General features: G+C 45.6%; 1 long non-coding RNA gene across 1 annotated transcript; it reads right to left on the minus strand.

Moving 5' to 3' along the window:
* Positions 1-5034: 5034 nt before the first annotated feature.
* LOC140404654 (uncharacterized) lies at positions 5035-9599 on the minus strand. Its single transcript, XR_011938548.1, has 2 exons — positions 8940-9599; positions 5035-5312 (listed from the first exon to the last, which is right to left on the minus strand). It is a non-coding gene; the product is annotated as an uncharacterized lncRNA (long non-coding RNA).
* Positions 9600-25590: the final 15991 nt, after the last annotated feature.

Genomic DNA, 25590 nt, shown 5'->3' on the forward strand with positions numbered 1-25590 from the left:
TTTGTATGTCATAGAATTTCTACAGTGCAGAAGGAGGCCAATCAACCCATTGGGTCTGCCCTGACCTACCAAATGAGTACCCCAACCTCTACCCATTCACCCGCCCATCTCCGTAACCTCACCTAACCCGCATATCTTTGGACACTAAGGGACAATTTAGCATGGGCAATCCACCTAACCTGCAGAGTGTGGGAGGAAACTGGAGCACCTGGAGGAAACCCACACTGATACTGGGAGAGCGTGCAAACTCCACATAGTCACCCAAGGCAAGAACTGAACCTGTGTCCCTGGCACTGTGAGGCAGCAATGCTAACCACTCTGCCACCCAATTTGACTCTGTGTGTCTGTATGTTTCTGTGTATGAGTTTGTGTATTTCCATGTGTCTATGTTCCCTTGTGTATTTCTGTGTATGTCAGTGTGTTTGTTTGTGTGAGTGTGTGTGTGTGTTTCTGCATCTGTGTGTATTTCTGCATGTGTTCCTGACCATATTTGTGTGTGTTCGTGACCATGTGTGTGCGTACCCCTCTGTGAGTGTGTGTTTCTGACTGTGAGTATGTGTGTTCCCGTCTGTGAGTGTGCGTGTGTGTTCCCGACTGTGAGTGTGTTTCTGACTGTGTATGTGTGTGTTTCTAACCGTGTGAATGTTCCCGGCTGTGAGTGTGTGTGTTCCTAACCGTGTGAGTTAGTCCCTGTGTTTCCATCATTATTTATTTTGTAATTCTCACAATCTAAGATCTCGTGATAAAATCTGTAAGATCATTAACCATTCAGCTTGTTTTACGGGAATATTGCAAAGGGCGACCCTTCCCCAGAGCACAATAGACACACACAGAGGCTGAATTATACCTCAATTAGTTTTGGAAATGTTACCACCCAGAGCGAACAGGCTGGTTAAAGTGATTCTGTTCCAGAGCAGTAATGTATTGTTGTTTTATGATCTCAATCTCACACTCATCACACAGGGAGTACATTGGAAAAATAACACAGGCAAAGGTGGAAATGTTTCATTTTGAAAGTAGAGTGTAAATTTATCCCTGTAACACAGGGTCAGAATGCAATTGATGATTTAACTGCTGTCTGGCATCTAAAGAAATATTAATTTTGACATATTATGAGGTTTAATTTTAATATATACAGATGTTAAGTATCTCACCCCACAGTTGATGTGATGGAGGTGGAATACAGGCAGGGGATGAGAGTGAATGGTTCTGAGGTTTGGAGTGAAGAGGTGTTTCCCCTCCTGTCCGCTAGGGGCCGCTCGTACTCTCCTCTGGTCCTCCCAGAGTCACCTCTTGCCCACCCCAGCCCCGCAGCTGCTCTTTGTCGAACTCCGATCGCGGCCCGACCGTTATGTTGGCGCGAAGCTGTCGCCCCCACCTCCCGTTTATTTTAAACTGAATTGGCGAAACGAAGAAGCTGCTCTTCCAAATCGAGGGGAAACCGAGCGTCTGACCGGCCAGGAGGTTAAAAAGAAGAATTTTAAAAAAAGCAGCTGCGGGCAGTGGAACTGCGCATGTGCCCCTCCCAGAGTGCAGCGTGTCCCGTGTCACTGATGGAGGCCTTTCCCAGCCGCGGGGAATTGTGGGATGGGCCTCCGCCATTGCCTCAGTAGCAACTGAGTCAACTGGAATAAGTGATAAATGGGAGCATGAGTGGGCCTTTCGGCCCTGAGAGCCAGTCCACCATTCAAATGAGATCATGGCTGAACTTCAACCTCAACTCCACTTTCCTCAGCCTTACCCATCATCCCTGACTCCCTCAGGGATCCAACAATCGATCGATCTGTTTCTTGCATGCATTTGATAACAGCATTAACAGCGGGGACTTTCAAAGCTTCGCCACACTTTTTTAGGAACGACATTTCTCCTCAGCTCAGTCCTAAATGGCCGACCCTTAATTCTGGGACTATGCCCCAGTGGTATCTTGATAACAATGATTATGAGTGTCACAAGTTACATTAACACTGAAAGAAAATACGGTGAAAATCGCCTCGTCGCCACATTCCGGCCCCTGTTCAGGTACACAGAGGGAGAATTCAAAATGTCCAATTCACCGAACAAGCACGTCTTTTGGAACTTGTGGGAGGAAACTGGAGCACCCGGAGGAAACCCACTCAGACACGAGGAGAATGTGCAGACTCCGCACAGACAGTGACCCAAGCTGGGAATCGAACCCGGGTCCCGGGCACTGTGAAGCAACAGTGCGGACCACGGTGCCAGAAGAACTGGCAAAGTGCCGTTGAATCGCGGCCTGTTTCTCCTCACTGCAGCCACCGAGAAACAGTCCACTAAACAGGGACAACACCGGACACAGAATCTTTCCGGTTGTATTGGGCCCATTGTCTGGAGATTGTAGTTGGGGAGCATTTCAGACTCTCTCTCTCTGTTTCCCTTTATCTCTCTCGCCCCCTCTATGTGCTCTCTTTTTTCATTCTCGCTCTCTATTTCTCCCTGACTCTATCTATCTCTGCAATTGGCTCTCCGCTTTAATTCCCCCCCCCCCCCTTAATGTTGACCCTGATTGCAAAGATCCACCCCCTTAACCCTTGAACCCCAGGGGATGGAGGACTGTACCTATGTGGGCCTGCCCTGTGACCGCAGTTCTCTCTGAACCCACCACCTTCACCCCCCCTGCACTCTGGGAATTGTAGTTGGGGTTTATGTCCAATCAGTTTGAGGAAGAGAGAGAGGATGGACGGGTAGATGGGCCAGGTAGAGAGGAGAGATGTCATGGAATGGGCTTTCTGTCCAAATAACAGGAAGGATTTAAAATTAATTATGTTCTCCCATTGACAGGCTCCTCCCCCGCTGGAATGTGAAATTCAATGAGAAAATCCTGGAAATACTCAGTTCTTCTCATTATCCTGGAAATACTCAGTTCTTCTCATTATCTAATGAATTGGCGTCACAGGTGTTTACAGCATGGAAACAGGCCCTTCGGCCCAGCCTGTCCATACTGCCCAGTTTCTATCACTAAGCTAGTCCCACTTGCCCTCATTTGGTCCATATCCCTCTATACCCACCCTGCCCGTATAACTGTCTAACTGCTTTTTAAAGGACATAATTGTACCTGCCTCTAACACTGCCGCTGGCAGCCCGTTCCAGATGCTCACCACCCTCTGTGTGAAGAAATGTCCCCTCTGGTCTCTTTTGTATCTCTCCCCTCTCACCTTAAACCTATGCCCTCCAGTTCTAGACCCCTCTCCCTTCGGGAAAAAATGTCGACTATCTACCTTATGTATGCTCCTCATTATTTTATAGACCTATATAAGTTCACCCTTAAGCCTCCAACGCTCCAGGGAAAAAAGGTTCCAGCCTATCAAGCCTCTCCTTATAACTCAGACCATCAAGTCCTGGTTGCATCCTCGTAAATCTCTTCTGCGTTCTTTCTAGTTTAACAGTATCCTTCATATTATAAGGTGACCAGAACTGAACACAGTATTCCATGTGTGGTCTTACCAATGTCTTGTACAACTTCAACAAGATGTCCCAACCCCTGTCTTCAATGTTCTGTACTCAGTGATTCAGTACTTCTCATTGTTTAATACATTGAAGAATTTGAGTAAATGGATATTTCAGCACTTTCTTAAACTGCTCTCTGAACTTAGTCTGGGTAACAGCATAAATTGCAGTGTTTGTGCAGCAGCTTAGGAGCTGCAACATGAAGGCAATTTCCTGAACAATATCATCCATAAATACAGAATCATACCCCAACTCATACATTCGGCTCCATATGGAAAACACCATTAAAAGTGACCATAACAGGATGAAATTGGCCGAGATAACAAAGAGTAAAATGATGGATTTCTTTCGACTCTCCATCTCTGGATCTTTGGGACTCTCCCCACTGCTGTGAGCCCGGAGTCTCTTGCGGGCTCTGCTGCTCACTAAAATGTGCCTGATGGTTAAAACATTGAGCAGCAGAACCAGGACAAACGGGACACATGGGGTTAGAATGTAATGGACGACCTCGATTGACACCCAGGCCGTCGATTGCCAAACATCGAAGGCTAGAACGCAAAACGCAGGTTCGTTTGTCATCCAGTACAAAGGTCTGAATATGAAATACCAGATAATGTTCTTTAAACAGCTGAGCACAGTCACTGTCCCCAGAACCACAGCCGCCGTTTTCTCGGTGCAGTACTTACTTTTAAGCTTTGGGCCAGAAATGGCCACAAATCGATCGAAGGTGAAAGTGACGGTGAACCAGACGGAACAGTCGGTGGCCGCGTAGAGCAGGATGGCGTGGTATTTACACAGGGGGACTGACAGCAGGAAATTAAACTGTTCCCGATAAACAATGGGAATGTGTCTCAATATCAGGTCGAGGATGATGACCAGTAGATCCGCCGTTGCCATGGCCACCAGGTACCGAGTGACACATTTGGAGAGGCCACATTTTGTGCGAGCAAGGATCACAATTGTGACTACGTTCACTGTAAGGACGGGAATTAAACAATGATGATATACATCAGGTTGGCAGAAAGACACCGATTTTATTCTTCGATTAAGAAGCTAAAATAATTTAAAATATTTTACTTTATTCAAACAAATGGACCCGAAATAACTGACCGTAAGGGTTATGATACAGTGGAAGGTAGGATAGATTAAATCAAAAAATCTGGAAGGAAAAAGGGAGTGGACACAGGGGCCAGATTTGATATAGCAGATTCCAGAGGTGACAAGTCTTACATGACGTGGAGATGCCAGCGTTGGACTGGGGTGGACACAGTAAGAAGCCTTACAACACCAGGATAAAGTCCAACAGGTTTATTTAGAATCACTAGCTTTCAGAGCATAACGGAGACTCACCTGATGAAGGAGTAACGCTCCGAAAGCGAATGATTCCAAACAAACCTGTTGGACTTTAACCTGGCGTTGTCAGATTTCTTAGAGAGTCTTACAGACAGGGGAGCAATGTGGGATCATTTTGCTGTATTTCCTCTCCTGACCGCAACAAGGTGTATTCCTCAGGAGTGTTTTAACCCTTTCAACGCTGCACGTTTTGAGGACAGTCACACAACAGGTTGTAAATTTAAAAATGAAATGATCACATTTATTTGTTGCAAAAACCCAAAATGTAAATCGCAACAAACCCTCACCCCTGAAACACACACATAAGAAAAGATGATTTCCAGAGAATCGACTTGCACTTAGATTATTCGCAGGGTAAAACATAAACAGGTTACTCCTTTACAGTCCATCAGATGGTGGTTGAAAGTGTTGGAGTCCTGAACGATTCTCTCCTCGTTTTCTGAAGCCAAAGAGAGGTTGGAAAACTCTGGATTTTGGTCTAAATTGTGCTTGAGCTTCTATCGTGAAGAAATATAATAATGGGTAAAATGTATTAGCTTCTATTACTGTCCAAGGTAGCTTCTAAACAGAGTTCTTCTTTTAACTGGGAACCAGGAATCCTTCCCTCTGGGTCTTTTATTTTGTTCAACTGATCAACTTCCAACCATTCAAAAACAGTCAGTTATAGAATGTTTCAAAAATACCAGTGGAATTAAGTCAGTTATGAAGTAATTTTTTTTCATCATAAACTCCCTCCGACCTCTAATTCCATCTTGAAATTACACAACATTTTGGCCTCAACTACTTTCTGTGGGAGTGAATTCCACAGATTCACCGCTCTCTGGGTGAAGAAATTTCTCCTCACCTCAGTCCTAAAAGATTTACCCCTCATCTTCAATTTATGATCCCCTAGTTCTGGACTCCCCCACCATCAGGAACATTTGTTCTGAATCTACCCTGTCTAATCCTGTTAGAATTTTGTACCTTTCCATGTGATCCCCTCTCACTCTTCTAAACTCCAATGAATATAACCCTAACTGACTTAGTCTCTCCTCATATGACAGTCCAGCCCTCCCAGGAATCAGCCGGGTAAACCTTCGCTGCACTCCCTCCATAGCAAGAGCATCCAGGGCAGCACGGTAGCATTGTGGATAGCACAATTGCTTCACAGCTCCAGGGTCCCAGGTTCGATTCCCGGCTTGGTTCACTGTCTGTGCGGAGTCTGCATGTTCTCCCCGTGTGTGCGTGGGTTTCCTCCCACAGTCCAAAGATGCGCAGGTTAGGTGGATTGGCCATGCTAAATTGCCCTTAAGTGTCCAAAATTGCCCTTAATGTTGGATGGGGTTATGGGGATAGAGTGGAGGTGTGCGATTGGGAAGGGTGCTCTTTCCAAGAGCCGGTGCAGACTCGATGGGCCGAATGGCCTCCTTCTGCACTGTAAATTTTATGAATCCTTCCTCAGATAAGGGCACCAAAACTGCGCACAATGCTCCAGGTGTGGCCTCACCAATGTTCTATGCAGTTGTCACCATCCAATTAGGATACCCCCAAATTGTGACAAAGCCGGGTGACGAGGTTTGATTGGCTACGTCTTTATTTAACCCCTTCTGCTGGTAACGACAAGATCGAATCTAAAAAGGACCGGTTCTAATGGGTACCCATTCCCCGGACCCACTAGTTATATTTTAAAAGGAGCCAATTCAACCAGTTTTCTTGAGTTAAGACAACATGAGTTTTTTATCGACTAAAAGACAGGGAAGAAAAGGGAATGTGAAAAGGGAAGGTGACTCTTCATTCTGACAGACACCCGGACACACAAACACTGCCTTTCGGAGTGTGTACACTGTCCCAGAGAAGAGAGAGGAGAGCGGACACCTCCCCCAGTGTTGGTCTGAAACTCACATACGGGTCAGGACTATACCCGACTTCAGAAACAGTCGCACTCAATTCGCTTCCGCATTTCTGCTGGCCCCCGATAGGCTTTCACCCTCTTGGCTCTTCCAACAATCTATCCAGCTCTGCCTGAAAAATATTCAAAGATTCTGCTTCCGCGGTTTTGAGGAAGAGAGTTCCAGAGACTCACGACCTTTCGAGGGAAGAAAGTTCTCCTCATCTCTGTCTGAACCGGGCAACCCCAAGGCCGCAGACTGGCTGTCCGGCCTAGCGGAGTTCCTGAGGCTGGAAAAATTTGCCATGGGGGAGGCGTTGGCGGAAGGGGTCCACTGCACGTGCAGTTCAGCAACATATTCCAAGACCGATTCGCGACCTGCAGCTAAGGGGGTTAGTAGTTCAACCAGTGGTTGACAGTAGGAGAGGAGGCGGATGGGGGAGGGAGGGGGAGGGAGAGAGGGTGAGGTAGCATCCATAACTCAGGGAAAGCAAAATGTTTGCTCTACACCAGGGGCGCGTGTGGCCACAGGCCACACAACAGCAATACATCCCGAAAAGAGGGTGAAGCTTCCAGGCCAGGATTCTTTGCCTTGTTCTGCGGAGCTGTACGCTGGGACCACCTGCCCCCCTCACGTTAAAACTCCGCCTTCTTCGGCTATAGCTTTTACTGCGTCTGCCATAAGTGTGAAAACTGATCACCTTGTTACTATGGTTATCACGAGCGTCGACTCTAATCAAATTTCTTGTATGTTGAGTTATTATGGTGGATACGATTGCGTGATCGGATTATGTGTTTGATATGTTTGTTTGTGGGAGAAAACCGGAGCACTCGGAGGAAACACACGGGGGAGAACGTGCAGACTCCGCACAGACAGTGACCCAAGCCAGGAATCGAACGTGGCGCTGTGAAACAACAGTGCTTACCACTGTGCTACTGTGCCGCCAGACCTGTTGTAACTGTTAACTGGAAAGCTATTTCTTTGCTACGAACGTAGCAGTAGAAATAAAACTTCATTTTCACATAGAAGATGTCAATTGGTCAGTGTTATCACTGCTGTGGTACAGTAACACATCCTCACAATTTTACAAATTGCAAATATTTTGGTTCTAATCCAGGTTCCTAAAATAATTGGGGGCTCCCCCGGGATTATAACAGATTCCCTTATTCCTAGAGTTCCTCAGTTAAATGCAAGTATGGCTACTTGTTAAAAAATATTCCCCTTTACTAAATCAAAGCAATTCAAAGACCGTCCCTAACCGCAGTTTCATACCAACCAATGAACTTACGGTTTTCCTGTGCAGTCAGTATTTGTTTTTTCACTCTCCCCTTTTGAACTCGGCATGGGCTGGTTCCGAGCAGCAGACCGATGTGTAACTCACTTCTGGGTAAATGTAGGCCTCGAGCCTTGGCCTCAATTTATCCTCTCCCACTCAGAGCTGCTCCCACGCAGGTCTGCTGCCTCCCCAACACTGCAGGTACTGGAACGTAAATTCCACCAGCTGCCAGGGTGATTTGAACCCGTGACTCCATGGCATTAGCCCGGGCCGCTGGATTATTATCCAGTGACATTGCCACCACAGTACCACTATGGTCAGGGGAAAGAAAGCAGGAGAGAATGAAACAAATTCACGTTAAAAAAATGCCATTGAATGAATTCTTGAAGGGAAGCACTTTGTAGGAGTTTGGGAAATGGGCAGAGGAGTGGGATTAATTGGTAGGGTGAAGCTCAGGGTCAGAGGGAGCGCCCAGGGTGTGAACGGTCCGGTTCAGATTCAGATAGTGAGCTGGGAGGGGAATGGAATCGGTGGATAGGGAATGGAGTTTGTGACTGGATTTGAACACAGTGGCTTTATTCTTCCGAAACTTGGGCAGCACGGTAGCACAAGTGATTAACACTGTGGCTTCACAGCGCCTGGGTCCCACGTTCGATTCCCTGCCAGGTCACTGTCTGTGCGGAGTCTGCACGCTCTCCCCATGTCTGCGTGGGTTTCCTCCGGGTGCTCCGGTTTCCTCCCACAGTCCAAAGAACTGCCGGTTAGGTGGATTGGCCATGATAAATTGCCCTTAGTGACCAAAAAAGGTTAGGAGGGGTTATTGGGTTACAGGGATAGGGTGGAAGTGACGGCTTAAGTGTGTCGGTGCAGACTCGATGGGCCGAATGTTCTATGTTCTATATTCAAATGACAACAACAGTAATGTCATTAAAGCATGATAGCTTGATTGATAGAATTACTATCTGGATAGAGAGACTTACCGGGGACACCAATAATAGCCAAGATGGGATAGTAAACCCCTTGGATAATTCGAAGAACATAATACATCCGATCAGCAAATGTCAATGTTACCCAATCTTGAGAAAGCCAATAAATTGCCCCAGTTATACCCCTGTCCACTGTTGTAACGTTCCAATCGAATGTCCTCAGATTCTGACCCATTGTTGTAAAGTTCCAATCGAATGTCCTCAGATTCTGACCCATTGTTGTCAAGTTCCAATCTAATGTCCTCGGATTCTGACCCATTGTTGAAACATTCTAATCTATTATTCTCGGACTCTGATCCATTGTTGGAACGTTCCAAACCAGCGTTCTCAGATTATGATCTCTCCTCCCCCTCTCTGGAGCTACTGGTTCCTGTCATTGTCAGAGGCGATGCTCCCGTTGATGCTATGAGATAACATATTGAAAGCAGTCCCGTATTAATAAAAGAGGGAAATCCTCCAGTGACACAATTAGGATCCGCGGAGACTGCCATTGATTCCAGTCACTAAACAAACAGTTTCAGTTAACCCTTCCAATCCAACACATTCTGTCGCACAGTGTTGCCACCGCAGCTGATGAACTGGCTGTACCTCAGATTGAAGTCCAGCTCACCTGATTGTAATCTGATTTTCTTTGTATCGTAGCATCGAGAAGGAAAATCTACTGAACATAAAAGCACAGGACACCGGTGATAACTTTGAAAAATTTAGGAATTAAAATGTTTATTAAAAGAAAAAATAAATCTTAAACATGCAAAGTAAGAGACAATGGGTGGAATCTTAATAGAAGTTGCCAAAGTGTCAGGCTCGGAGAGAAAACTGGCGTGTAGCTCTCCAGCTGGACGGATCAGTTTACTCACCAAATCTTAGAGTGGGCATGATGGACATTATTTTTTTTTTACAATTTAGAGGCAATTTTTAGTATGACCTATCCACCCGGCCTGCACACCTTTGGGTTGTGGGGGTGAGACCCACGCGGGAATGGGGAGAATGTGATAACTCTACACAGACAATGAGACCAGGTTTGAACCCGGGTCCTCGGCGCCATGAAGCAGCAATGCTAACCACCGTGCCGCCACTTGTGGCCATGGTTTACACTGTCACTTTGGCAGGGCGAGGCCTCATAGAGCTGGCAACCAGCTCCAAAGAGGTTGTTCCGCTAACTTTAAAAGGCATCCCAATCAGCACTGCTCCCCAAAAGCACCCAACCCTCATCATGAAGGCATAAGGAGCACCCCCCGACAGTCCTTGGCAGCATTCCATTCACTCCCCCCCAACATCCACCGCCGGCATTGAACACCTCGACATGGGGATCCCACTAGGACCTATCCCTGGCCTTGCCAGCACAGATTGGCACTGGCAAGTTGCCTAGGCATATCCCTCTACCTCCCAGGGACTGTAACTACCTCTGCACCTCCGTCTGGATCCCCTTGACTGCCTCACATCTGGCCAAACCAGTTGTCAAGTCCGGTCGACGAGGAGTGACTCTCTACTGAGTGAGGATGGGGATGTCCACTAATATTTAAATCGATGCAACTGTATTAAAATGAGGTTCACGACCTTGGTGGGTGTGAATCTCGTGATGTCACCGTCAAGATGCCAATCAGGAAATGCGGTCTCTCCGGTGGGAATCGTGTTTCCCGAGTCTCATGCAATTTTGTTCTCGTGCCATTGATCCTGCCGACGGCTCGGGCGGACTCAGAATCGCCCCTCTATAGCTCGAAAAATCCTATAGAACAACCCCTACAATATATGATAAAAGGACCGCAGTAAAACTGTTCTGAGCAGCTGATCCGTGAGCCACTTCCAGTGTAGGCCTCAAGCCTTGGCCTCTCCTGCTCCAAGCTGCCCCCACACAGGTCTGTCGACTCTCCCACTCCTAGCTGCCATGGTGGGATTTGAGCCGCTGTTTCTGGAGCATTTATCTGGGCCGTTGGATTTATTGGCTCAGTGACATTACGTTAGGGGGTGGGAGGGATGGGGGTGGGAGGGTAGATGAAAATGAAACAGCCACATTAAAAAAAACAATTGAAGAGGAACTGTATAGGTCTCAACCCCCAGAGGGAGAGGAGGGGATGCGGCAGTTCCTGGACCAATTGAGGTTCCCGAAAGTGGAGGAGCGGGGGGTGGTAGGCCTGGGGGCACCGATTGGGGTGGACAAGGTTATTAAGGGACTGGGAAGCAGGCAAGGCCCCAGGACCAGACGGGTTCCCGGTGGAGTATTACAGAAAATATGTGGACTTGTTGGCCCCGTTGATGGTGAGGACGTTCAATGAGGCCAGGAAAGGGGGGACTCTACCCCCCACGATGTCGGAGGCGACGATATCGTTAATTTTGAAGAGGGATAAAGATCCGTTGCAGTGCGGGTCCTATAGACCCATTTCATTATTGAACGTGGACGCCAAATTGTTGGCAAAGGTACTGGCATCGAGGATAGAGGACTGTGTCCCGGGGGTGGTGCACGAAGACCAGACAGGGTTCGTAAAAGGGAGACAACTGAATGTTAACGTGCGACGACTATTAGGGGTGATAATGATGCCCCCAGTGGAGGGGGAGGCAGAGATAGTGGTGGCAATGGACGCAGAGAAGGCATTTGATAGGGTGGAGTGGGAGTATTTATGGGAAGTGTTAAGGAGGTTTGGGTTTGGGAACGGGTTTATTAGCTGGGTTAGACTTCTTTATGGGGCTCCAACGGCAAGCGTAGTTACAGGTCGACATAGATCGGAGTATTTCCGACTATATAGGGGAACAAGACAGGGATGCCCGCTGTCTCCATTGTTGTTCGCGTTGGCAATTGAACCTCTGGCCATGGCGTTGAGAGACTCCAGGAAATGGAGAGGGGTGATTAGAGGGGGAGAAGAACACCGAGTCTCGTTATACGCGGATGACCTATTGTTATACGTGTCGGACCCAGCGGGGGGGATGATAGAGGTTATGCGAATTTTGAGGGGGTTCGGGGATTTCTCGGGGTATAGGCTAAACATGGGGAAGAGTGAATTATTTGTGATACATCCAGGGGACCAGAGTAGAGAGATAGAAGGCTTGTGGAAAGAAACTTCCGATACCTGGGGATTCAGATCGCTAGGAGCTGGGGAACCATGCACAGACTTAATCTGACACGGTTGGTAGAACAAATGGAGGAGGACTTCAAGAGGTGGGACATGCAGCCTCTATCGCTGGCGGGCAGGGTGCAAGCAATTAAGATGATGGTCCTCCCGAGGTTCTTATTTGTATTTCAATGTCTCCCTATACTAACCACCAAGACCTTTTTTAATAAAATAGACAGGAGCATCACGAGCTTCGTGTGGGCAGGGAAAGTTCCGAGAGTAAGGAGGGGGTTCCTTCAGCGTTGTAGGGACAGAGGAGGATTGGCACTACCGAACTTGGGCGATTACTATTGGGCCGCCAATGTGGCAATGATACGTAAATGGATGATGGAGGGAGAGGGAGCGGCGTGGAAAAGACTGGAGAGAAAGTCCTGTAAAGGGACGAGTTTAGAGGCGCTGGTGACGGCGCCGCTACCGATCTCACCTAAAAAGTTTACCACGAACCCGGTGGTGGCGGCAACATTGAATATCTGGGGACAGTGGAGGCGACAGAGAGGGGTGTGGGGAGCCCTGGTGGGGTCCCCAATCAGGAACAACCATAGGTTCGCCCCAGGAAGAATGGATGGAGGATTTCAGAGCTGGTACCAGTTGGGAATTAGGAGGGTGGGAGATTTATTTATAGATGGGACTTTTGCGAGCTTGGGAGCATTGGAGGAAAAGTATAAGTTGCCCCGGGGAAATTTCTTGAGATATATGCAGGTGAGGGCGTTTACTAGACAACAGGTGAGGGAATTTCCGTTGCTCCCGACACAGGGGATACAGGACAGGGTGCTTTCAGGGGTGTGGGTCGGAGAGGGCAAGGTGTCAGAGATTTACCGAGAGATGAGGGAAGAGGGGGAGGAGTCGGTGGGCGAACTAAAAGGAAAGTGGGAAGAAGAACTAGGGGAGGAGATAGTGGAGGGTATGTGGGCTGATGCCCTAAGCAGGGTAAATTCCTCTTCCTCATGCGCCAGGCTTAGCCTGATTCAATTTAAGATGCTACGTAGAGCACACATAACGGGAGCAAGATTGAGCAGGTTCTTTGGAGTGGAGGACAAATGTGGGAGGTGTGGCGGGAGCCCGGCAAACCACGCACATATGTTTTGGGCGTGTCCGGCACTGGAAGGGTATTGGAAGGGAGTGACGGGAGTGATTTCGCGGATGGTGAAGGCCCGGGTCAAACCAGGCTGGGGGTTAGCTCTATTTGGAGTTGCGGAAGAGCCGGGAGTGCAGGAGGCGAAAGAGGCCGACGTTGTGGCCTTTGCGTCCCTAGTAGCCCGGCGCAGGATCCTACTCATGTGGAAGGAGGCGAAACCCCCCGGACTGGAGGCCTGGGTAAATGATATGGCGGGGTTCATTAAACTGGAGCAGATAAAGTTTGCCCTGAGAGGATCGGCTCAAGGGTTCACCAGGCGGTGGCAGCCATTTCTCGACTACCTAGGGGAACGTTAGAGGGAAGACAGATGACCAGCAGCAGCAACCCAGGGGGAGGGGGGGGGGAGGGGGAGGGTGGGGGGTGGGGGGGTTAGTTTAGTTTAGGTCAAAGATAAAGGGGTTTTGTTACTTGTGTATTGTTAAAAATTTCTGTATTGTTATTGTTGCGTTTGCTTTGTAAGAGGGGAAAAATTGTTGTTTGGGAAAAAAATTTCAATAAAACCTATTTAAAAACAAACAAACAATTGAAATAAAAACTTGAAGTGAAGAAATCTGTCACATTATGAGAAATGGGCAACCCTTATTGATTCTTAACCATAAAATCCAGAAAATATAGAAGCATTGCAAATAGAAGCAGGATGAGTCCATTTGGCCCTTCGAGCCTGCTCCACCATTCATTATGATCATGGTTGATCATCATGGCCGGGAGGTTTTGCTGCAGCTTTATAAAACTCTAGTTAGACCACACTTGGAATATTGTGTCCAGTTCTGGTCGCCTCATTATAGGAAGGATGTGGATGCTTTGGAGAGGGTGCAGAGATTTACCAGGATGCTGCCTGGACTGGAGGGCATGTCTTATGAAGAAAGGTTGCGGGAGCTAGGGCTTTTCTCACTGGAGCAAAGAAGGCAGAGAGGTGACTTGATACAGGTGTACAAGGTGATGAGAGGCATTGATAGAGTGGATAGCCAGAGACTTTTCCCCAGGGTGGAAATGGCTGTCACAGGGGGACATAATTTTAAGGGGATTGGAGGAAGGTATAGGGGAGATGTCAGAGGTAGGTTCTTTACACAGAGAGTGGTGAGTGCGTGCAATGAACTGCCAGCAGAAGTCAGAGTCTTAGGGACATTTAAGCGACACTTAGACAGGCACATGGACAGCAGTTAATTGAAGGGTGTAGGTTAGGTTGATCTTAGATTAGGATAAATGGTCGGCACAACATCGTGGGCTGAAGGGCCTGTACTGTGCTATACTGTTCTATGTTCTAATACACTGGTCCCGCCCCCCCCCCCCTCTCCCCCCCCCCCCCCCCCCCCATATCCCTTGATCCCTTGATCCCCAAGAGCTATATCTAATTCCTTCTTAAAATTATACAACGTTTTGGTCTCAACTACTTTCTGTGGTGGTGAATTCCACAGATTCACCGCCCTCTGGGTGAAGAAATCTCTCCTCACCTCAGTCCTAAAGGGTTTACCTCTTATCCTCAAACTATGACGCCTAGTTCTGGACTCCCCCACCATCGGGAACATTCTTCCTGAATCTCCCCTGTCTAATCCTGTTAGAATTTTATAAGTTTCTCTGTGATCCCCCCTCACTCTTCTAAACTCCAATCAATATCATCCTTTAAAAAAAAACAGGATATTTTTACATTTAGAGTACTCAATTATTTTTATTTTCCAATTAAGGGGCAATTTAGCGTGGCCCATCTACCTACCCTGCGCATCTTTGGATTGTGGGGGTGAAACCCACGCAAACACGGGGATAATGTGCAAACTCCACTCGGACAATGTCCCAGGTCCTCAGCGCCGTAGTCCCAGTGCTAACCACTGCGCCACATGCAGCCCCCAATGAATATAACCCTAACCGACTTAGTCTCTCCTCATATGACAGTCCCGCCATCCCAGGAATCAGCCTGGTAAACCTTCGCTGTACTCCCTCCATAGCAAGAACATCCTTCCTCAGATAAGGACACCAAAACTGCCCACAATACTCCAGGTGTGGCCTCACCAATTCCCTATACAATTGCAATAAGGCATCTTTATTCCTATACTCAAATCCTCTCGCTATGAAGGCCAACTTATATTTGCCTTCTTTACTGTCTGCTGTACCTGCGCGCTTACTTTCAGTGACTGATGCACGAGGACACCAAGGTCCTTGTGAAAATTGATTTAGTTTTAAACAGGGTTTTTGAGAGCTCCAACTCTGTTTATTTCTTAATCCGTCTTTTCATTCCAGTGCACATTTCCTACTCGCCCTTTCCTGGCATACATGGCTTGTGCTATGTCCCAAGAGGTGTTTGGCCAGTGTCTCTACCAGAAAGAGTAGAGATTAAATGCTTACTCCTCATTTATTCAATGTGGGAGTGGGGACCTGTTTTCAGTGATGCTGTTAAGTGGCATCTCGACTTGGCGGTGCCTTGTGCATCGACGGATGATGGCCGCCAAAGAAGATGTTGTTCTGGCTGAAAATGCCGACTCGACGGTGCAGATCGTCAGGGCTCAATTCCAAGTGCTGCGGGGTTCTCTTGTGGAGGCGAAGGAGCTGCGCTAGAAGGTTCTTGCGATAGAGAGAGAGCACTGTCCTGGGTGAGGGCCCGCCTCTGCAGTATTGCAACCTCATTGCACGGCTTATCATCCACCCTGGCAGATTCGGGAGAGAGAGGGAGGTGGACCGGGGTGGGTGCACCGCTGGTCATGGTCCTCGCCTCAAGGTGGTAGAAGACTCTCCAAGTGAGGTGGAGAGGAGGCCGCTTGTGTTGGGAATCTTGATTTGGAGGATGGTCGTATGGACGCCAGATTCAATGGAGCACAATATATCCTACATGTGCAAAAGACTGGTGGAGTCAGATTCAATAATATCTTTCACAATGGAATTGGATAATACTGGCAGGGGGGTATTTACAGAATTAATGGAGAGAGGGACTAATTGAATAGATATTTGAATGAGCCCACATAACTATGATGGGCCAAATGGCCTCCCTTTCTGTTCTCTGGTTTCCTGATTCTCTGATAACTGAAACCATTGAATTCAGCAAGGTTTTGACCCAGAGGTCTTACTCCTTCTCCGATAAAGGCGAGAGTGGGAAATCAAAACGTACGTGAAGAGAAAAAGATTGGTGAAGAAAAATGTAGGTCCCTTACAGTCCAGAAATGGGAATTTATAATGGGGAACAAAGAAATGGCTGAGCAACTAAATACATACTTTGGTTCTGTCTTCACAAAGGAGGACACAAATAACGTACCAGAAATGTTGGGAAACACAGGGTTCAGTGAGGGGGAGGAACCAAAGGAGATCAGTATTAGTAAAGAAGTGTTGTTGGGGAAATTGAGACCCAGAGTACTTCAGGAAGTGGCTGTGGAAATAGTGGATGCATTGGTGGTCATCTTCCAGGATTGTACAGAATCTGGAACAGTTCCTGCAGTTTGGACGGTAGCTAATGTAACCCCACTATTTAAAAAAGGAGGTCGAGAGAAAACAGGGAATTATAGGCCAGTAAGCCTGACGTCGGCAGTGGGGAAAGTTCTAGAATGCATTATCAAAGATTCAGTAGCAGAGCACTTGGAAAACAGTGACAGGATCGGACAGAGTCAGCATGGATTTATGAAAGCGAAACCATGCTTGACAAATCTACTGGAATTCTTTGAGGATGTAACTGGTAGAGTTAACGAGGGGAAGCCAGTGGATGTAATTTATTTGGACTTTCAGAAAGCTTTCGACAATGCCCCACATAAGAGTTTAGTGTGTAAAAATAAAGCACATGGGATTGGAGGTAGTGTATTGAGATGGATAGAAAACTGGTTGGCAGACAGGAATCAACAAGTAGGAATAAACTGGTTTTTTTCAAATTGTCAGGCAGTGACTAGTGGGGTACTGCAGGGATCGGGGCTAGGACCACAGCTGTTCACATTATATATTAATGATTTGGAGGAGTACTAAATGCACTATCTCCAAATTTGCAGATGGCACAAAGTTAAGTGGGAGGGTGAGCTGTGAGGAGGATGCAGCGATACTTCAGTGTGATTTGGACAAATTGATTGAGTGGGCAAATGGAATGACAGATGCAGTACAAATGCGAGGTTATCCACTCTGGTAGCAAAAGCGAGAAGGCAGACCATTATCTGAATGGCCATAAATTAAGGAGAGGGGATTGTGCAAGAGATCTAGGTGTCCCCGTACACCAGTCACTAAAGATAAGCATGCAGGTGCAAATTATATGTTGGCCTTCAAAGCGAGAGGATTCGAGGACAGGAACAGGGATGTCTTACTGCAATTATACAGGGCCTTGTTGAGACCACACCTGGAATATTGTGTGCAGTTTTGGCCTCCCTAAGTGAGGAAGGGTGTTTTTACTCTAGAAGGAGTGCAGAGAAAGTTTACCAGACTGATTTCTGGGAGGCAGGACTGATGTACAAGGAGAGATTGAGTCGGTTAGGATTGTATTGGCTGGTATTCAGAAGAATAGAACATAGAACATAGAAAATACAGCACAGAACAGGCCCTTCGGCCCACGATGTTGTGCCGAACCTTTGTCCTAGATTAATCATAGATTATCATTGAATTTACAGTGCAGAAGGAGGCCATTCGGCCCTTTGAGTCTGCACCGGCTCTTGGAAAGAGCACCCTACCCAAACTCAACACCTCCACCCAACACCAAGGGCAATTTTGGACACTAAGGGCAATTTATCATGGCCAATCCACCCAACCTGCACATCTTTGGACTGTGGGAGGAAACCGGAGCACCCGGAGGAAACCCACGCAGACACGGGGAGGACGTGCAGACTCCGCACAGACAGTGACCCAAGCCAGAATCGAACCTGGGACCCTGGAGCTGTGAAGCAATTGTGCTATCAACAATGCTACCGTGCTGCCCTTAAGAACAAATAAATCTACACTATATCATTTTACCGTAATCCATGTACCTATCCAATAGCTGCTTGAAGGTCCCTAATGTTTCCGACTCAACTACTTCCACAGGCAGTGCATTCCATGCCCCCACTACTCTCTGGGTAAAGAACCTACCTCTGATATCCCTCCTATATCTTCCACCTTTCACCTTAAATTTATGTCCACTTGTAATGGTTTGTTCCACCCGGGGAAAAAGTCTCTGACTGTCTACTCTATCTATTCCCCTGATCATCTTATAAACCGCTATCAAGTCGCCCCTCATCCTTCTCCGTTCTAATGAGTTCCAAAGTATTTTTTAAAAGCAAAACAATGTTTATTCTATGAACTCAAGTTAACCTTTTTAAAACATACAGTGAACATCTTAGCAACCATTAATTCATAATACAACCCCCAAAGAATACAACACTAAGTAATCCTTTAAGCTTTTCTTTTAACATCCACAAGACTTAAAACCAGAATCACATCAGGTTAAATGACTATGATGACTATATAGGTTCCGCGTCATGCTCTCGCCCGGACCTGGAAAATTTCATCAACTTCACTTCCAGTTTCCACCCCTCCCATCACTTTTACCTGGTCCATCTCAGACACTTCCCTTCCCTTCCTTGATCTTTCTGTCTCCATTTCCAGCAATAGACTATCCACTAATATCCACTACAAGCCCACTGACTCCCACAGCTATCTGGACTACAACTCTTCGCACCCTACACCCTGTAAGGACTCCATCCCTTTCTCTCAACTCCTTCGCCTCCGTCGCATTTGTTCCGATGATGCCACTTTCCAAAATGGTGCTTCGAAAATGTGTTCCTTCTTCCTCGACCATGATTTCCCACCTACAGTTGTTCACAGGGCCCTCAACAGTGTGTGGTCCATCTCCTGCGCCACTACCCTCGCCCCCTCCCCTCCCTCCCAGAACAAGGATAGAGTCCCCCTCGTTCTCACATTTCATCCCACCAGCCTCCGTATGCAAAGCATAATCCTCCGGCGTTTTCGCCAACTCCAGCGTGATGCCACCACCAAACCCATCTTCCCTTCACTCCCTCTGTCAGCATTCTGCAGAGACCGTTCCCTCCGAGACAATCTAGTCCACTCCGCCACCATACCCAGTACCTCTCCCATCACCCATGGAACGTTCCCATGCAATCGCAGGAGGTGTAACACCTGCCCCCTTTACCTCTTCCATGCTTAACATCCCAGGACCAAAACACTCATTCCAGGTTAAGCAGAGTTTCACTTGCATCTCTTCCAATCTGGTCTATTGCATTCGCTGCTCCCAATGTGGTCTCCTCTATATCGGAGAGACCAAACGCAGACTGGGTGATCACTTTGCTGAGCGCCTTCGGTCTGTGCGCATTCAGGACCCTGACCTTCCCGTTGCTTGCCTTTTCAACAAAAGACCCTGCTCCCACGCCCACATGTCTGTTCTTGGCCTGCTGCAATGTTCCAGTGAAGCTCAACGCAAACTGGAGGAACAGCATCTCATCTCCCAGTTAGGCACGCTACAGCCTTCCGGCCTGAACATCGAATTCAACGTCAGATGATCAGCTCTACCCCACCTCGACCCATTTGTTTTCATTTCATTTTAACTGTCTTTTACCATTTCTTTCTTTCTTAATATACATTTAATCCCCCCCCCCCCCAATCTTATCCACCTTTCCTTCACTTGCCTACACTTTGCTTCCCCCTTCTCCTCCCCCCACACCTACAGTTCATCCTCTGATGTTAGTTTCGCTGCTGTTTGGCCTTTCACATCTTTTGTCCTCTCTGGGGACTGCCATTAGCGCTCTTTCCCCTTGGTTTCTGTGGCCGTTAGCACCCGGTTTCCCTGGGTTTCTGTGGCTATGACTCATCTTTCATTCTCACTCCGCAGTATACATATTTCCCACTTTCTCTGCCTGTTAGCTCTGACAAAGAGTCATCGGACTCGAAACGTTAGCTCTTTTCTCTCCCTACAGATGCTGCCAGACTTGCTGAGATTTTCCAGCATTTTCACTTTTGTTTCAGATTCCAGCATCCACAGTAATTTGCTTTTATCAGGTTAAAGTCACTACTGTTACTAGTTTTAAATCGCCAGGATCGATTTACAGTCTTTAGATTACAGAGAGAGACTCTAATACACCTTCTGGCTGTGACTGCAGCTATCTAGCTCTGAAAACGAAACTAAAACACACCCTGCAGCAAACAGCCTAAATCGAAAGTAAAAAGCTGACAGACAGCCCAGCTCCATCCCCTCTCTGACATCACTGCAGTAGTAAACACCCATTTATTAAAGGTACTCTCACTACAGATATTTATATACACACCCATTTATAAACACCCATTTCCTAAATGTACTCTCACATGACACCTCCCCCCCAAGAAAAAACAAAAAAAACAAAAATGGTTTCATTTTTCACCTTTTCACGATCCTTTAAGAAATGCACACAGTAAATATACTTTTTCGTTTCAAAAAATAACACACGCAAACAGGTATAATAATATAGTCCATTTTCCCCCCATTTTTCTTCCTCCAACTGGAATCCTTCTCGATTGACAGTCTCTTTGAACAAGAAAGTCTCTGCACGATGCGTCCATTTCTCTACGCCTTGGCATTTCTCTTTAAAGTCAGATACTTTAGTTCAATCTGATCGCAGAGTTCCTTGCAATTCTCCAATACAAGAGCATTGGTTATCACAGCTTTCAGGCAGTCAAATGCCTGTTGAAACTCGGCTGTCCATTGAAATTTTTGCCGTTTCTTCAGCAAGTCCATCAGTGGAGCAATCACGCTACAAAACTTTTGCACAAATGTTCGATCAAATCCACTCATGCCAAGAAATCGCATTATTTCCCTTTGTCTCGAGGATATTGAAAACTCCTCAAGAACTGCATTTTTCACATCCTGTGTGACCATTCGACCCTGTCCAATTGTATGGCCAAGGAAAGTGACTTGGGCTTTTCCAAATTCACTTTTGGATAGGTTTACCACCAAACCCGCCTCCTGAAGTCGATCGAATAGCTCCATCAGATGTTTTAAATGTTCTTTCCATGTCTGGCTGAAAATTATCAGATCGTCGATGTATACCGCACAATTGGGTAATCCTGAAACAACTTTGTTAGTTAACCGTTGAAATGTGGCTGGGGCGTTTTTCATGCCAAATGGCATAACTTTGAATTGGTATATACCATCTGGAGTCACAAAAGCTGAAATCTCCTTCGCCCTTTCGGATAAAGGTACCTGCCAGTAACCTTTAAGTAAATCCAGTTTGGAAATAAAGCTGATTGTCCCACTTTCTCAATGCAATCCTCCAAACGTGGGATAGGATAAGAGTCCGTTCTTGTAACTGCATTAACCTTTCTATAGTCCACACACACCCGTTGGGTACTGTCTGGTTTAGATACCATCACTATGGGTGAGCTCCATTGGCTGCAACCCACTTCAATTATGCCATTTTTAAGCATACTCTCAATCTCTTTGTGTCAATTTTAAAGGGTTATGTCTATATGGATATTGTGTGATTGGAACAGCATTTCCCACATCTACATCATGTATAGCCATTTTAGTACTTCCCAATTTATCTCCACAAACTTGCCCATGTGACTTTCAGGTCAGTCCGTTTTTCCTCTGGAAGGTAACTCAACAATTTATCCCAATCTTTAAAAACATCCTCGTTTTCCAATTTAATTTGAGGTATGTCAAATTCACAGTCATCTGGATTTGGTTCGTCACTTTGAGTTAGAACCATTAAAACCTCCTCCCTTTTCTCTCCTTCCCTTTCAAAGTACCTTTTAAGCATATTCACATGACACACTCGGTGAGTTTTCCTTCTATCTGGTGTTTTTACCACATAATTCACCTCACTTATTTCCTTTCAATCTGATAAGGTTCACAAAACCTAGCTTTTAAAGGTTCACCTACCACTGGTAACAACACTAAAATTTTATCTCCACTGGCAAAACTACGAACTTTGGATTTCTTGTCCGCTAACCGTTTCATCACATTTTGTGCAACTTTCAAATGTTGTCTAGCCAATTCACCTGCTCTATTTAATCGTTCCCTAAAATTTGACATGTAATCCAATAATGTAATATCCGATTTCTCACTCACCAATTTTTCCATAATCAATTTAAGTGGTCCTTTACCTCATGACCAAAAATAAGTTCAAAAGGACTAAATTTGGTTGACTCATTAGATGCATCCCTAATTGCAAACAGTACGAATGGAATTCCTTTATCCCAATCATCTGGATTATCAAGAAAAAAAGTCCTCAACATTGCCTTTAATGTCTGATGCCACCTTTCTAACGCTCCCTGCGATTCTGGATGGTACTCAGTTGATTTAAATTGTTTTATTCCTAAGCTATCCATAACTTCTTTGAAGAAACGCGAGGTAAAATTCGATCCTTGGTCCGATTGTATTTCTGTGGGTAGTCCATATCTAGTAAAGAATTTAAGTAACTCCTCCACAATCTTTTTAGCTGTAATATTACATACTGGAATGGCCTCTGGAAACCTAGTAGACACATCCATTATAGTCAAAAGATATTGATTTCCACTTTTTGTTTTAGGAAGCGGTCCTACGCAATCAATTAGGACCCTTGTAAAAGGTTCCTCAAATGCTGGAATGGGTATTAAGGGCGCTGGTTTTGTCACTGCTTGAGGTTTCCCTATCACTTGACATGTGTGACATGATTGACAAAATTTAACTACATCTTTATGTAGTCCAGGCCAATAAAAATGTTTCTGGATTTTAGCTTGAGTTTTCCTTATTCCTAAATGACCTCCCACTGGTACCTCATGTGCAACTTGCAACACCGCCTTTCTATACCCTACCGGCAATACTACTTGATGAACGTCTGCCCACTTTTCATCCGCCTGCATATGTAAAGGTCTCCATTTTCTCATCAAGACATCACTTTCACAGTAATAACTCTCTGGTATACACTCAGATTCCTCTTCCGTATATGCTTTCTGATACATCCGTTTTATTTCTACATCTTTCTGTTGTAACTCCGCCAATGTTCCTGAACTAAAAATATCTGCCTCATCCTCCTCCTGTTCTTCTTTTTCAACCATCTGATCAAAAATCATTTCTGATAATTGCACTTCAACTTCATCTTCACTCTTTGATTTCTCCTCTTGTCTTAACCCGTGACTTTGTGACCTTGTTACTACACAATCCGGAAAAATCCCAGGATATTCGTCCTTCAATACTTCAGTTGTCTGATTCTCCACTGGCTTATCAACCGCAGAAGGCATCACTCCCACCTCCGATCCAGCTTTATAATTACCCAAGATAAACTGTATTCCTGGACAAGATAGTTTCTCTATTACTCCTACTACCACTTCACCACTCTTCACTGGACTTTCCAACCTTACCTTATATAATGGAACACTACTCCTCTCACCCTGAATTCCACATTTTACCACCTTTTCTGGCAACATTCTTCCCAAACTACATAACTCCTCATCTCTTACCATTAAAGATTGACTAGCTCCCGTATCTCTTAAAATTGTGACTTCTTTACCTGCTCCTCCTGATACACATGAGTAAACTTTACCCACATAAGTAAATTCTTTAAAGAGATCTGGCACCTTCTTATCAATCACCTCTTGATCATGCTGTACAATCTTTTGCCCCTCCTTCACTTCACTTGGGCTTTCCTTTACCACTTCAACAAACCCCACTGTCTTATCCTGTTTTACCACATCAGCCCTCCCAGTGCTTTTCTTCAACCACCAACACTGTGACTTTACATGGCCTAGTTTATTACAGTGAAAACATTTGAAACTTTTCATTTCTTTTCCACCCTCCTGGATTTCTTTTTTAATCTGAGGTACACTCTACTTATTATCTCCCATCAGATCACCTTTACCGTTACCACTTGAGTATTTCTCATGTTCCCAGTTTCTATCCCTCACAGGCTGAAACTGATGTCGGAAACCAAGCTTTGACTTATGAACTAATTCATAATCATCTGCCATTTCTGCTCTAATCTCGCAGTTTTCTCACTACATCAGGAATTGAACTTTTAAACTCCTCCAAAAGTATAATTTCTCTGAGAGCTTCATACGTTTGGTCTATTTTCAAAGCCCCTATCCACCTATCAAAATTACTCTGTTTGATCCCTTCAAACTCCATGCATGTTTGACCAAATTTTTTCCTTACATTTCTAAACCTTTGTCTGTAAGCTTCAGGCACTAACTAGTTCATACGCACTTAAGATGGATTTTTTCATCTCCTCATACGTCTCAGATACCTCCTCCGATAGTGATGCAAGCACTTCACTAGCCCTATCTACCAGCTTAGTTTGAATCCCTCATACCCACATGTCCTGTGGCCATTTCATTTGTTTAGCCACCTTCTCAAATGAAATGAAAAAGGCTTCTATCTCCTTCTCTCAAACATTGGCAATGCTTGGACATATTTAAATAGATTCCCACCAAGCCTTCGACTATGACGCTCTTTTTCACTATCCTCATCACTATCAACCAACTGTACGTTTCCCTTTACGTCTGCCAATTTTAACTGATTGTCATGTTTCATGGCCATTTTCTGAAGTTCGAACTCTCTCTATTTATCTTTTTCCCTGATCTGGATCTCCCTTTCTCTTTCTTTTTGTTCTGCTAGGGATATTCTTTCTGTTTTCCTTTCTTCTCTCTCTTTTTTCTCTCTCTCTCTTTCTCTTTCTTTTTCCTCACTCTCTTTGTCTTTCTCTTTCTTTTTCCTCTCTCTTTCGTATTCAAGCTGCTTTAATTCTTTCTCATGTTCCATTTGTTTAATTTGCAACTGAATTTTTGCCATTTCCAATGAGTCAAACTGTATCTCAGGCAACTTTAAATGCTTGACCACTGGCATAATTACCTCACCTTTTCGCATTTTGTCAGGTAATGTTAACTGCAATGTTTTTGCCAAATCTAACAGTCTGCTTTTAGTCTTTGTCCGTAAGGTACTGCGTGTGACCGTCTCCATCCCCCAAAACTTCAGAGCCTCTGAAAGAACCTTTGTTCACAACACACTCCCTACTTAAACTAAAATACCGCACCTGAAAAGCACCCACAATATGCTCACCCTCACTGTCTTTAAGTTTACTATGCCAATCCAATAGATATACTTTTATCCCAGACGAGCCCCCAATTTGTTATGGGCCAGGGCTTAGAGAACCCCAAAGTGTATCATGGAGTTCACCTGGCCCACAACTTTTACTAGATTGTGGTATGGGGAGCACACGGCCCACTCTACAGGTGTGGTACAGCAGAAATGGAAAAGTATTTTTTAAAGCAAAACAATGTTTATTCTATGAACTCAAGTTCACCTTTGTAAAACATACAGTGAACATCTTAGCAACCATTAATTCAAATACAACCCCCAAAGAATGCAACACTAAATAAACCTTTAAGCTTTCCTTTTTAACACCCATACGACTTAAAAACAAAACCTTTATCAGAAGCACATCAGGTTAAAGTCACTACTGAAAACATTTATAATTCTGAATTCACCAAATGATCAAGAGATAGTCTGTTGATG

The sequence above is a fragment of the Scyliorhinus torazame genome, chromosome 31, assembly GCF_047496885.1.
Source record: "Scyliorhinus torazame isolate Kashiwa2021f chromosome 31, sScyTor2.1, whole genome shotgun sequence".
NCBI classification, from domain to species: domain Eukaryota; kingdom Metazoa; phylum Chordata; class Chondrichthyes; order Carcharhiniformes; family Scyliorhinidae; genus Scyliorhinus; species Scyliorhinus torazame.